The sequence below is a fragment of the Cherax quadricarinatus genome, chromosome 34, assembly GCF_038502225.1.
Source record: "Cherax quadricarinatus isolate ZL_2023a chromosome 34, ASM3850222v1, whole genome shotgun sequence".
Classification (NCBI taxonomy): domain Eukaryota; kingdom Metazoa; phylum Arthropoda; class Malacostraca; order Decapoda; family Parastacidae; genus Cherax; species Cherax quadricarinatus.
In genome coordinates, this window is record NC_091325.1 from 27,675,103 (window position 1) to 27,689,995 (window position 14,893).

At 43.4% G+C, this 14,893-nt stretch overlaps 1 protein-coding gene across 1 annotated transcript in view; it reads left to right on the plus strand.

Moving 5' to 3' along the window:
* Nucleotides 1-7,831: 7,831 nt before the first annotated feature.
* LOC128693647 (peroxidase) overlaps nucleotides 7,832-14,893 on the plus strand; it is a 70,805-nt gene continuing 63,743 nt past the window's right edge. Inside the window, exon 1 of the mRNA XM_070091242.1 lies at nucleotides 7,832-8,302. The gene's annotated coding sequence lies outside the window, so the exon portion shown is untranslated. The remainder of the gene's footprint in view (nucleotides 8,303-14,893) is intronic.

Here is a 14,893-nt window from a genome sequence, read left to right on the forward strand (position 1 = left end):
ATGGTGTGGATGACTCTAGGCTAATTTCATTCTAGTCCCTGTTTGGTGTACTAGTACAACAAGCAGTATTTTATACTATTGTGCCCACAATTATATAAAATACTTGTCAATTCCTCTCAGGATTTTATATGTCGTTATCATGTGCCCCCTATCTCTCCTGTCCTCGAGTGTCGTCAGGTAGGTTTCCTTCAACCTCTCCTCGTAGGACATACCCCTTAGCTCTGGGACTAGTCTTAGCTGCAAACCTTCGCACTTTCTCTAGTTTCTTTACGTGCTTGGCTAGGTGTGGGTTCCAAACTGGTGCCACATACTCCAATATGGGCCTAACGTACACGGTGAACAGGGTCCTGGACGATTCCTTATTAAGATATCAGAATGCTGTTCTGAGGTTTGCTAGGCGCCCATATGCTGCAGCAGTTATTTGGTTGTTGTGTGCCTCAGGAGATGTGCCTGGTGTTATGTTGACCCCAAGATCTTTTTCCTTGAGTGAGGTTTGTAGTCTCTGGCTCCCTAGACTGTACTCCGTCTGTGGTCTTCTTTGCCCTTCCCCAATCTTCATGACTTTGCACTTGGTGGGGTTGAACTCCAGGAGCCAATTGCTGGACCAGGTCTGCAACCCGTCCAGATCCCTTTGTAGTTCTGCCTGGTCTTCGACCTAATGAATTCTTCTCATCAACTTCACGTCATCTACAAACAGGGACACTTCGGAGTCTATTCCTCCCATCATGTCGTTCGCAAATACCAGAAATAGCACTGGTCCTAGGACTGACCCCTGTGGGACCCCGCTTGTCACAGGTGCCCACTCTGACACCTCGCCAAGTACGATGACTCGCTGCTGTCTTCCTGACAAGTATTCCCTGATCCATTGTAGTGCCTTCCCTGTTATCCCTGCTTGGTCCTCCAGTTTTTGCAGTAATCTCTTGTGTGGAACTGTGTCAAACGCCTTCTTACAGTCCAAGAAAATGCAATCTACCCACCCCTATCTCTCTTGTCTTACTGCTGTCACCCTGTCATAGAACTCCGGTAGGTTTGTGACACAGGATTTACTGTCCCTGAAACCATGTTGGCTGTTGTTGATGAGATCATTCCTTTCTAGGTGTTCCACCACCCATCTCCTGATAATCTTCTCCATGATTTTGCATACTATACATGTCAGTGACACTGGTCTGTAGTTTAGTGATTCATGCCTGTCTCTTTTTTTAAAAATTGGGAATACATTTACTGTCTTCCATGCCTCAGGCAATCTCCCTGTTTTCATAGATGTGTTTAATATTGTTGTTAAAGGTACACATAGCGCCTCTGCTCCCTCTCTCAGGACCCATGGAGAGATGTTTTCCGGCCCCATTGCCTTTGAGGTATCTGGCTCACTCAGAAGCTTCTTCACTTCCTCCTCTGTTGTGTGTACTGTGTCCAGCACTTGGTGGTGTACCCCACCTCTCCGTCTTTCTGGAGCCCCTTCTGTCTTCCCTGTAAACACCTTTGAATCTCTTGTTGAGTTCCTCACATACTTCACGGTCGTTTCTTGTTGTCTCTCCTCCTTCCTTCCTTAGCCTGATTACCTTGTCCTTCACTGTTTTTTCCTCCTGATGTGACTGTAAAACAGCTTCGGGTCAGATTTGGCTTTTGCTGCTATGTCGTTTTCATATTGTCGTTAGGCCTCCCTTCTTATGTGTGCATATTCATTTCTTGCTCTACGACTGCTCTCCCTATTCTCCTGAGTCCTTTTGCCTTCTATACTTCTTCCATTCCCTAGCACTCTTGGTTTTTGCCTCCCAACACCTTTGGGTGTGTGTGTGTGTGTGTCCTCCTCTATTTGTGGTTGCAGGGGTCAATTCATAGCTCCTGGCCCCGCCTCTTCACTGATTGCTACTAGGACCTCTCCCTGCTCCATGAGCTTTATCATACCTCATCTTAAAACTATGTATGGTTCCTTCCTCTACTACGTCTAGGCTTTTCCACTTCTTGACAACTCTATGACTGAAGAAATACTTCCTGACATCCCTTTGACTCATCGGAGTCTTCAACTTCCAACTGTGGCCCCTTGTTTCTGTGTCTCATCTCTGGAATATCATGTCTTTGTGCACATTGCCAATTACTCGCTGTATTTTATATGTCGTTATCATATCTCTCCTGACCCTCCTGTCCTCCATTGTCGTCAGGCTGATTTCCCTTAAGCTTTCTTCGTCGGACAATCCCCTAGCTTTGGGACTAGTCTTGTTGCAAATCTTTGCACTTTCTCTAATTACATGACGTACTTGATCAGATATGGATTCCAAATTGGTGCTGCATATTTTGTTATGAGCCTGTCGTATATGGTGTACAGTCTTGAATGATTCCTCACTAAGGTATCCAAATGCTGTTTTTAGGTTTGCCAGATGCTCGTATGCTGCAGCAGTTATCTGTTTGATGTGTGCCTCAGATGTGCTCGGTATTATACTCACACCAAGATCTGTTCCCTCGAGTAAAGTTTGCAGTCTCTGATGGTTTCTTTGTTCTTCTCCAATCTTCATCACTTTGCATTTGTCTTGGCTAAATTCAACCAGCCAGTTGCTGGACCAGGCTTGTAGTCTTTCCAAGCCCCTGAGTAGTCCAGCCTGATACTCGACCGATTTAATTCTCCTTATTAACTTAACATCATCTGCAAACAGAGTTATAGAGTCTAAGATCTAGACTCTATAACCCCACTCGGTAGATCATCAGATGCAGCATTTTCCATCTGACCCAGCATTCTGAACCTGACTATAAATACTCGCGTACCTTCCACCCAGGTAGATCTGTTTGTGACTTGAAAAAGTCCACTATGTGGGCGAAACGTTGTCAATAAAGGATCATATTATACTGCATATGTGTTTGTATTTCCTATGTAGGCCCTTACGCTCATTCCATCCAATCCTTCCATTTTCTCAAATCCCTCTCAATTTTTAATGAGCAATGCAACTCCTCTCTCTCTTCTCCCTGTATCTTTCCTCAGGATTTGATAAGCGGGTGCAAAGATTGCATCTGTTATTATCCTGGTGAATTTCGTTTCTGTGAGTGCTGTTGTCTGGGGATGTCTCCTTGATTCTTTCATGCCACTCCTCACACTTATTTGTTATTCCATCTGCATTTGTATACCAAACCTTCAACTTCTTTTCTAAAAGTGTGATCTGGGGGTACATTGTGGATGGGAAAGCGGGAGACCTGATGAGGAACTGTGGGTGATTTCTGTGGAGGTGGAGTTTGTAATGAGGTGGCCAGGGGCATTGGGCATGGCATATGTGTTTTGGATTAGAATGTTTGGTTACTTTGGGGTTGTCCTAGTTGTAGGTTTCTGTAGGTGGTTGTGAGGGAGGTTGTATTTGATCATCCTCCTGAGTCTGGATTCTCCTGTTCATCTCCATCTTCACCTCTCTTCCCTCCTTTCATCTTTGTACCCTCTCTTTCAGTTTCTACCTCTCTTCTCGTGTTCTGTCACAGTCGAGATACACCCTCCAGTATGCCGACATGTCCCTTAGTCTTGCTTTCTCCTGCAGAATCCTGTTTTGACCTGCTTCTGCCTTGGAAATCACTTTGACCAGCCAATGTCTTGCTTTTTTATACCCCCCCTATTCTCAGAAAATTTTCCAGCTGGGTCATGTAAGCTTCTCCCATAGATTTCATGATGTTTTCAATGACCTAGTAGCACAAGCTAGTCAGGTCCAACTCACACCCACCCACACCCACTCGATTTAGTTGCCTCCATTGCAGCTTTCCTTTCTTCAATCTGTTTCTTGTCCCTAGGCTCAGTGGTCTGTCACTTTCCCTTCTCAGCTTTCCCTGGGCACTGGTGTGGTCTGTTTTGGCTTCTATGTATAGCTTAATTCTTTAATTTTCTACAGTCCCCTTGATTGTTCCTGATGTGATCCTTTTTATTCTTGGGCTCCACGATGGTCTGATAGGGCCTCTGCATACAATTTCACTCCTTCGTGACTGGAGTAGCAGTTTCTAATGTTATGCCCACAATGCTCTTTAGTACTTTAGGCTTTTTCAGATTTTTAAGTTCCTCTTCTATTCTCTAAATCTTAGCCTCTGCTGCTGTGACTTGCAACTCCGACTTCCTGCTCTCAGGGGCTATCCTCTCCTCCATTTTCATGCTAAGCTCTTCTTGCTTCCTTCCCCACTCATGTTTCCTTTTCATGAGCTCTGCTACCCAATCTTCCTTCCCAGATGCATCCTCCCATCCCCTGTTTTTCCATACAGCTCTCTGGTAATCCATTTTTTGTTTGGTTGCCACAGAATGAACAACATATATATTTCTGTGTGGCTGTTTGTGATGTGTTTATCTGAATGTGTGTGTGTGAGGGGGAGGAGGGAGGGAGAGGAGGAAGCTGGAGACAGTGGCTAAATGGGAGAGAGGTGGGGAGGGGGAAGAGGGAGAAATATAGGAAGAGAGAGGAGGAGGTAGAAGCAAAGGAGAGAGAATGGGAGAGGGAGATGGGGAAAGAGAGAAAGGAGGGGGAGAAGGAAGAGGCTGAGAGTGAGAGAGGGGGATCAGGGGAGGGAGAGAGAGTGAGGTCGGGAAGGGAGCGGGGGAGCGTGTGTGGGTCTGCATATGTGTGGGAATTATGTGTAGTCTATATGTGGGTGTGAGCGTGTGTGTGTTTGTACTCACCTATTTGTACTCATCTATTTGTGGTTGCAGGGGTCGGTTCACAGTTCCTGGTCCCGCCTCTTCACTGATTGCTACTAGCTCCTCTCTCTCCCTGCTCCATGAGCTTTATCATACCTCATCTTAAAACTATGTATGGTTCCCGCCTCCACTACTTCACTTTCTAGGCTATTCCACGGCCTGACTACTCTATGACTGAAGAAATACTTCCTAACATCCCTTTGATTCATCTGATTCTACTGCCGGACTTCTCTATGTGTACTCACCTATATGTGGTTGCAGGGGTCGATTCATAGCTCCTGGTGTGTGTGTGCGTATGTGTGTGCGTATGTGTGTGTGTGTGTGTGGTTGTGTGTGTGTGTGTGTGTGTGTGTGTGTGTGTGTGTATGAATGTGTCTCTGTGTGTGTGTGCGTGTGTGTATATGTGTGTGTGTATGTGTGTGTGTGTGTATGTGTGTATGTGAGTATGTGTGTGTGTATGTGAGTGTGTGTGTGTGTATGTGTTTGTGTGTGTGTGTGTGTGTGTGTGTATATGTGTGTATGTGAGTGTGTGTGTGTGTGTGTACGTGTGTATGTGAGTGTGTGTGTGTGTGTGCGTTTGTGTGTGTGTGTGTATGTGTGTGTGTGTGTGTATGTGTGTGTGTGTGTGTGTATGTGTGTATGTGAGTGTGTGTGTTTGTGTGTGCGTGTTTGTGTGAGTGTGTGTATGTGTGTATGTGAGTGTGTGTTTGTGTATGTGTTTGTGTGTGTGTGTGTGTGTGTGTGTATGTGTGTGTGTGTGTATGTGTGTGTGTGTATGTGTGTGTGTGTGTATGTGTGTGTGTGTGTGTAGAGGTGTGTGTGTGTGTGTGTGTGTGTACTCACCTATTTGTGGTTGCAGGGGTCGAGTCCTAGCTCCTGGCCCCGCCTCTTCACCGGTTGCTACTAGGCCCTCTCTCTCCCCGCTCCATGAGCTTTATCAAACCTCGTCTTAAAACTGTGTATGGTTCCTGCCTCCACTACGTCATTTTCTAGGCTATTCCACTGCCTTACAACTCTATGACTGAAGAAATACTTCCTACTATCTCTCTGACTCATTTGTGTCTTCAACTTCCAATTGTGGCCTCTTGTTTCTGTGTCCCCTCCCTGGAACATCCTGTCCTTGTCCACCTTGTCTATTCCACGCAGTATTTTATATGTCGTTATCATGTCTCCCCTGACCCTCCTGTCCTCCAGTGTCGTCAGGCCGATTTCCCTTAATCTTTCTTCATAGGACATTCCCCTTAGCTCTGGAACTAACCTTGTTGCAAACCTTTGTACTTTCTCTAGTTTCTTGACGTGCTTTATCAAGTGCGGGTTCCAAACAGGTGCTGCATACTCCAGTATGGGCCTGACATACACGGTGTACAGTGTCTTGAATGATTCCTTACTAAGGTATCGGAATGCTGTTGTCAGGTTTGCCAGGCGCCCATATGCTGCAGCAGTTATCTGATTGATGTGTGCTTCCGGAGACATGCTCGGTGTTATACTCACCCCAAGATCTTTCTCCTTGAGTGAGGTTTGCAGTCTTTGGTCACCTAGCCTATACTCTGTCTGTGGTCTTCTGTGCCCTTCCCCTATCTTCATGACTTTGCATTTGGCAGGATTAAATTCGAGAAGCCATTTGCTGGACCAGGTGTCCAGTCTGTCCAGGTCTCTTTGAAGTCCTGCCTGGTCCTCATCAGATTTAATTCTCCTCATTAACTTCACATCATCTGCAAACAGGGACACTTCTGAGTCTAACCCTTCCGTCATGTCGTTCACATATACCAAAAATAGCACTGGTCCTAGGACCGACCCCTGTGGGACCCCGCTCGTCACAGGTGCCCACTGTGATACATCATTACGTACCATGACTCGTTGTTGCCTCCCTGTCAGGTATTCTCTGATCCATTGCAGTGCCCTTCCTGTTATATGCGCCTGATGCTCTAGCTTCTGCACTAATCTCTTGTGAGGAACTGTGTCAAAGGCCTTCTTGCAGTCCAAGAAGATGCAATCAACCCACCCCTCTCTCTCTTGTCTTACTTCTGTTATTTTATCATAAAACTCCAGAAGGTTTGTGACACAGGATTTGCCTTCCTTGAATCCGTGCTGGTTGGCATTTGTACTCCTGTTCCGTTCCAGGTGCTCCACCACTCTCCTCCTGATAATCTTCTCCATAATTTTGCATACTATACACGTCAATGACACAGGTCTATAGTTTAGTGCCTCTTTTCTGTCTCCTTTTTTGAAAATGGGAACTACATTTGCCGTCTTCCATACCTCAGGTAGTTGCCCAGTTTCCATGGAAGTGTTGAAGATTGTGGTAAGTGGCACGCACAACATATCTGCTCCCTCTCTAAGGACCCACGGAGAGATGTTGTCCGGTCCCATTGCCTTTGAGGTATCGATGTCCCTTAGCAGTTTCTTCACCTCCTCCTCATCTGTATGTATGTCGTCCAACACTTGTTGGTGTATTCCTTGCTGGTGTCCCCATCTGGTCTGTCCCCCCAGAGTCCTTCCTGTCTCTACTGTAAATACTTCCTTAAATCTCGTGTTGAGCTCCTCACATACCTCTTGATCGTTTCTTGTGAGTTCTCCACCTTCTTTCCTCAGCCTTATCACCTGGTCCTTGACTGTTGTCTTCCTCCTAATGTGGCTATACAGCAGTGTGTGTGTGTGTGTGTGTGTGTGTATGTGTGTGTGTGTGTGTGTGTGTGTGTGTGTGTGTGTGTGTGTGTGTGTGTGTGTGTGTGTGTGTGTGTGTGTGTGTGTGTGTGTGTGTGTGTGTGTGTGTGTGTGTGTGTGTGTGTGTGTGTGTGTGTGTGTGTGTGTGTGTGTGTGTGTGTGTGCCCAGATGGATGGAGCGGTGTATTATCACGTAGATAACTTCAGAGCTGCTGCTAACTATACTAATATTTGTTTAGCTGTCCAAAGTTCTAACAATTATAATTTTGGTCTCATAGCAGTCACTTTGTTATTCTTCCAGTAATATAACAGTCACTGTGTTATTGTTTCAGTCACATAACAGTCACTGTGTTATTGTTAAAGGACACAAGTGCAACTAATGTGACATTTATTGTGGCAACGTTTCGCTCTCCAGGAGCTTTATAAAGCTCCTGGAGAGCGAAACATTGCCACAATAAATGTCACATTAGTTGCACTTGTGTCCTTTTACTTTACATATTGTCGGTAATTCTATCAACTTTATTACACTGTGTTATTGTTTCAGTCACATAACAGTCATTGTATTATTGTTTCAGTCACATAACAGTCATTGTATTATTGTTTCAGTCTCATAACAGTCATTGTATTATTGTTTCAGTCGCATAACAGTCACTGTATTATTGTTTCAGTCACATAACAGTCATTGTATTATTGTTTCAGTCACATAACAGTCACTGTATTATTGTTTCAGTCACATAACAGTCACTGTGTTATTGTTTCAGTCATATAACAGTCACTCTGTTTTTGTTTCAGTCACATAACAGTCACTGTGTTATTGTTTCTGGTTGGGTTCACTGCTGCCAACAATGCCAAGGAAGCAGAAGAAGAGAGCATCAACAATCCTGCAGAGGAGAATGAGGAGAAGCCCAGTGTCAGGGGTTCAGATGATGAGCTCAGTGAGGGCGCAGATGATGATAACAGAGACGCTCGTCATATTCATCCCAGTTACAGGTGGGTCAGCAACGACCCACCAGCAGCACTCGTATATAAAACTTGCAGCGATTTTGATGTTATAAACGGTTAGAACAGCCTGGTCACAACGGAAAGGTCCAGAGTTAACTTGGAGTAAGGGCGGGAGTCACGGGCAAGTCTTCTTGCATCATTGTATACAGATACTGATACAGCCAGTGTTTGACAAAAGCTGGAGTAGGAATGCAAACCAGGGAACGGGTGGGGACTGAACCCATGGCAAGTGAGTCGTATAACTCCATGAACTCCAGAGTGTAAAAGGAAGAAAGGATGAAGACTGTGAAAGGCTACACCTAATATATTCATGCACAGTACTATGGTCATATATTTTTATAACCCTTTATGGTTAGAATGCTGCTATACAAAATTTGAAGGCAGAGAACACACACACATGTACACTACTAGTTTGGCACACCTCTTCAGCAGCCACAAGTCAGCGGTGAAGAGAGTCAAATGCTCTACCACGGACACTAAACCTGTGACTCTGAGTCAAGACGCTACTATTGAGCTGTGACACAATTTTAAGATGCTCTTCATGAAGCATTGACAGGTATGAGTAATACCCACCTCGGGATTTTTTTCCTGAAAATCAAAGTCCAAACCACATATCCTCTTCCTCGCTTTGGGGATTAGTGTGGACGGTTACAAAGCCATGGCTTGCTTTTGTAGTGCTATAAAAATTGAGATTGGAGAGTTGAAGGAGGAAGTCTTGCTTCCCCAGGAGGGAATTAGGAGGCTGAAGGTTCACTTCAATGGGTTTGGGAGTGAGTGTGAGGTGGCTGGAATGGTGGAGGGGAATTAGGCTACCAGCAGCGAGGTGCAGTCTACCTCTTGCTGCGAGGAAGCTGTTGGTGGGGAGGTAGCAACGGCTACCAGCAGTGAGGTGCAGTCCAGCACCTGCTACAAGTGCCAAGTGGTTCCCAGTAATGGGAAAAGCATCGAAATAAGGAAAGTTAAATGAGAAAACTTTAAAGTAGGAAATCGCTTCTCTGTTCTTCAGGATGAGTGTACTTCAGTGGCCAGTGAAGGTAAAGGTACTACTTCCCCTGCAAATAGAGGTAAGTGCATCCTTGTGGTTGGTGACTCACATGTAAGATATATGAACCATGCTTTTTGTAATAGTAATAAGAAGGTATGAGATAGAGTGTGCTTCCCTGGAGCTGGTGTTAGTGACATAGTCAACAGGTTGGATAATATCATGTCACGTAATGGGAATAAGCCTATTGTCTGTCTCAGTGTTGGTGGAAATGATATTGGGAAGGGTAGGGGAGAAGAGCTGCTAGGTAAGTACAGGTCAGCAATAGATTTAATTAAATCTAAGGGGGGGGGTCCAAGTCATACGTAGCATCTTGCTTAGAAGGGGAGTGGGCAATGAATGATTGTCTAGGGCAATTGATGTAAATTGCTGGCTAGATAGATACTGCAAGGAACTTGCAATCCCATTCATTGACAACTGGGACAACTTTTATGGCAAACATGATATGTATGCAAGGGAGGGGAACATCTTTCCGAGGGCTGGGGTGGTAGCTCTTGCAAACTCGATCGAGAGGGCCATTGCTGAAATGCCTAGGATTTTAAACTGATAGAAGATAAAGGTATGGGTGTGTGGTGGAAGCAGTCAGGTTGCAACACTAGGGTTAGTAAGTAAGTAAGTAAGTTTATTCAGGTATACACAAATACAGTTACATAGATTATCATACTTAGCAGCATATGTGTAGAGAACCTAGGATAACCCAAAAAAATCAGACAGAGCGACTTATTTCCATTTGGGTCCTTTTACCTTATTATTAGAATATAAAGGTTATAATATTTTCTTATTATTCTATAATGAAGATAACATCTTATTATCATACTAAAAAGACTATCTACTACACGAGGGTCATTAAGACTATCTACAATACGAGGGTCATTACTAGGAATAAGTTAAAATTTACACGTATGTTAGCTAAAAAATAGAAAATCATTCCCCTCCCTTTCTGTAGCTACATTCATCAGACACCTTTTGGCACTCTTCTTGAACTGGTTCATGCTATGACTGGCTTTGACATGTGCGGGTAGTCTGTTCCATTCCTTTATTGCTGTACAATAAAAGGTGTTTGAAGCCTGGCCACTGACTGTGGGTACTACAAAGTTGTGCTCTCTGCCCCTAGTACTATGATTGCTTTGGTTCCCAACCTTGACAAAACTGACAGCAAGATATTCTGGACACTGTTTGTGAGCAATTTTATAAACATGATTTAGCTTCAGTTGTTTTACTCTGTCTTCAACATTCAGCATATCCAACTGCTGTAATTCATCCTGGCCTACATGTTCTCTTGGTCCCAGCCCCAGGATGAATCTTACGATTTTGTTCTGGGTGATTTGCAGTCTATCTTTCAGTTTTTTTGTCAAGGCAGAGTACCATGAAGAGCAAGCGTAATCCATATGGCATTGTATAAGGGCTAGACATAGGGTCCTGCGAGCCTCAGTAGGTATACACTGTGCTTGTCTATACAGGAACTTCAGTCTGGCATTCGCTTTCTTTACTACACTGTTCCCTATCAATTCTCCTGACATGCATGGGTCAAAGGGGATTCCCAGATATTTTACTGATGAAACCAAAGTGATGGGCTCCCCATTACACTGAACATTAAAATTATTTACCCTTCTCAGTTTATGTTTCGTGCCAAAGAGAATGGCTTCAGTTTTCCCGAGGTGTAATGATAGTTTGTTGTCTACTAACCATTTGCTGCAGGACTCCAGTTCCAGTGTTAAAACATTAGTAATATCTTGTGGGTCTTTACCTGTCACTAACAGAGCACTGTCATCTGCATACAGTAGGAGTTTGCACTTGACACTGATAGGCATATCATTGACATAACATGAGAATAATAAGGGACCCAGAATACTACCTTGGGGAACTCCACATGTTATCGGCAGGGGTTCTGATTCCGTTTTGTTGATTTTGACTATTTGTCTCCTGTTGCTAAGGTAGGACTTAAACCAGTCTACAGAACCTATACCGATAGCTTGAAGTTTCTTACATAATATATTGTGGTTGGCAGTATCGAAGGCCTTTTGCAGGTCTAAGGTTACCATACCTATGAGGTTCCCTTTTGACATTTCAGTTCTCAGGTAATCCATCAGATTAATAAGGGAGGTGTCGGTTGAGTAGGATCTTCTAAAGCCCGATTGATAGCTATGGAGAATGCTGTTGTCATTAAGGTACTTAACTACTTGAGAATACACCGCCCTCTCCAGAATTTTAGATATTATACTGAGTATACTAACAGGTCTATAGTTGCTTACATCAGACCTATTATTTTTCTTGAAGATAGGAGTAACTCTGGCCTCCTTGAACCCCTCCGGTACGGTATTAGTGGTGACTGATAGATTTATTATGTGAGCAATAGGGATTGACAGTTCAGAAGCACCATCTTTTAGGAACTTAGACGGGATGTTATCAGGGCCTGTGCTCTTAGTTGGGTTTAACCTGCTTAGTTCTTTTTGAATGAAGTCATGAGATACACTTACTAGTTTATTACTGTTTGGGGTTACCCCTTTATTGGTATAGTATGTTTGAAACTTATCAGAGTCTGTGTTAAAGGTATTTGATGCAGCTGGTAGTTTACTTACTAGTGTTGATGCAACAGATGTGTAGTAGGAATTAAAGCAATTTGCCACCTTAGATGTTTCGTGGCATACCTCATTATCGATAGTGAGTACTATGTTAGACCTATCTACTGGCTTATGGCTATACCCCAACTGTTTTAGTTGTTGCCAGAGCTTTCTGGGGTTATGCTTATACTCTTCAATTTTTGAGCAATAGTGCTTTGCCTTTGCTCCTTTTATAATTCTCTGTACTCTGTTCCTCACCCTTTGGAATTCATTTAGTGCTGCAATATCCTGTCTGTTTGCAGCTGGTCTCTGAATTTCATATTATCTAATATCTCAGTAGTCATCCAGGGTTCAGTTCTTCGTTTAATCCTAACCTCTTTAACTGGTGCAATATTATCAAGAATGGTAGTGAACATTGTTTTGAATTTTTCCCAGGCATCATTTACGTCCGTGCAACTTGTTATCTCTGTCCGGTCACAATTGTGTAGCCTATTTACTAGTGTTTCTTTACTGTAGTTTCTAGTTGACATCATTTTTATTGTCCTGTGTAGGCCTATCCTATCCCTAGTGATTTTCCTGGTGCAGTAAATGATGAAATGATCACTAAGACCTGTGGTAATGACGCCTGACTGACTAATGTTCTCAGCGCGGTTACAAAGTATGTGGTCAATTAGGGTGGCTGAGAACTGTGTGATCCGGGTTGGTGTATTAATTAGTTGGGTGTAGCTATTTAATCCTAGAATTTGCTTATACCTTTTGCATAGCCCGTTATTTTGCTTCTGAAAACAGATATTGAAGTCGCCCAGTATTATTGTCTCGCAATTGTTTTCAACTCCTGACAAGACTCTGGAATAGTCTTCTAAGAACTGGTCCTGGGTAGGAGGGCGGTAACTAGTTCCTACTAAGATGGGTTTGGTCTTAGGAAGCAGCACTTCAAACCATAGAATCTCCAGTTTATTGTTATTTTAATCAGGTCTTGGGTTGTAAGCTAAGTCATTTCTAATGTAGGCACATACTCCACCACCCTTTCTGTTCCTATCTAAGCATTTTATATTGTAACCTTCTATTTTGACCTCGTCGTCAGTCACCATATCATCCAACCATGATTCAGAGATGGTTATAACTGCCGCCCTAATTTTGTTAGCTAGAATCCTAATCTCTGCCAATTTAGGAAGAAACGATCTTGCATTGACATGAATAAAGTGAAAGCCTGTTTTCATAAAACAATCATAATCATCAATATATGGCAATGGGTCATTTGTATTAAAATTAGGTAAATCAATGTCATCACTGCTAAAGGGTAACTGTGCCAAAGTGCATTTGTTACACACAAAATGAATTCTGGCACCGTTGCTATAATTGTACATACATCCATCATGCACCCACCCCTTACACATTTTACATAAGGAGCCTTTTCTGTTTTTCATGCGTACTTTAGTACAGTGTATGCACCTGTTTGGTAGTGTTTGAGATAATAATGGCTGTATTGTCTCACATTGACCTATGTATGCATTACATACGGAGTTAAGGTTATCATCCCTAGCTACTAGACCGTCATTATCGCCGTCATTTATCTGTCTGTTTTGCCTCTGCACAATAGTTTGAGGTCCTGGATTAATTTGGATATCACCACTTAAGAGCGCTACAGTAAGAACTGTGTGCCACTGTTTTTGTTTGGGTATGCGGTGTTGCCATACCTTGCGGCGATAGTGAGGTTTACTTTTCTGGTAGGATGGCAACTGTTGGGCTTTTACTGTCCAGGGCGCTGTTACTCCATTCACCTTTTCCAGCCCCCATGACTGATTTATTTCTCCATGGAATTGAAGAAGAAAGATAAATATAATTATGGCAGCCTGTACCCCCCTAATGCCTGCTATTTTCACTCTTCGCTCTTTTACTCATATACAAGAATATTTATTTCTCTTTTTCAGTCCCTAGTACACTTAGTATCTGCTTTAGTAATCACCACTGAATTACTAGTAAAATTTCCTCTTCAAAACCCTCTTCACTGCTCACTTTTCCCTTAACTTCACAAACCCCTTATAGTTCACCCCTTATTACACACTCCCCTTCCCACCTCACTTCACAGTCTGGCTTCACCAATTAACTTCTAACTCCTTTCCATTCTGGTAGACCATAAAGGTTTAATCAATGGTTTTATCCTTCCAAATCCCCCTCAATTCCATTTATCGGGGGTTGTGTGGTGTTGTTGACTCCTGACCTGTTCTGCTGACTCACCCATTTTTAAAACACTGAGGGGAGTAACGCCACCTACAACCTGACTTTCCTTGAGTTTATAGATATATTTGGCTTTTTCTGCTATGATTCTCTCACTGTATACTAGTCAGCTGAATATAGGTCAGCTACTAAAACATTAACCTTGACTATTTAACTATTCACTTCTTTCCCACGACTGGCACTGAGGGATAATCGTCCTATACCTTGGAGTTTTGTACTGTTGATTTGACGATGTCTCCTGTGTTTCCCTCTCGTTAGCACTGGTACAGGTGATATGATGATGGTACAGATATGATGCTACTGTCAGTACAGATGAACGTCAGTAAAGATGGGAATTTCACTTCGATAGTTGTACGTCTGGCAGTAGCTGCTGTTTGGATGCCGGTCAGCCATGTTTAAATGCTCAATTCTTTCCCTCGTTTGGCACTGAGGGGAAAATAAGTCCTACAGACCTGTCATTTCCTTAGAGTTTTGTTGATCAGGTTTTCTGCCATGTTGTGTTCCGGTTGAACACTGGTACAGTTGATATGGAGGTCAGTTATTTAATTGTAGTGGAAAACGTCTCATGTCTGGTTCACGTCTGGCAGCAGGTCTGGTACTTGAATGCCGGTCCCTCTTTTGTCATATTTAGTCCATTTCGTTGTCGTCACCGTCAGTTTTCATGTCACTATAGGTTTCTTGCATGTTGTTGCAGCAGTACTTGCAATTTGGTCATCACTGGAGTTCAGATAGGCCCAG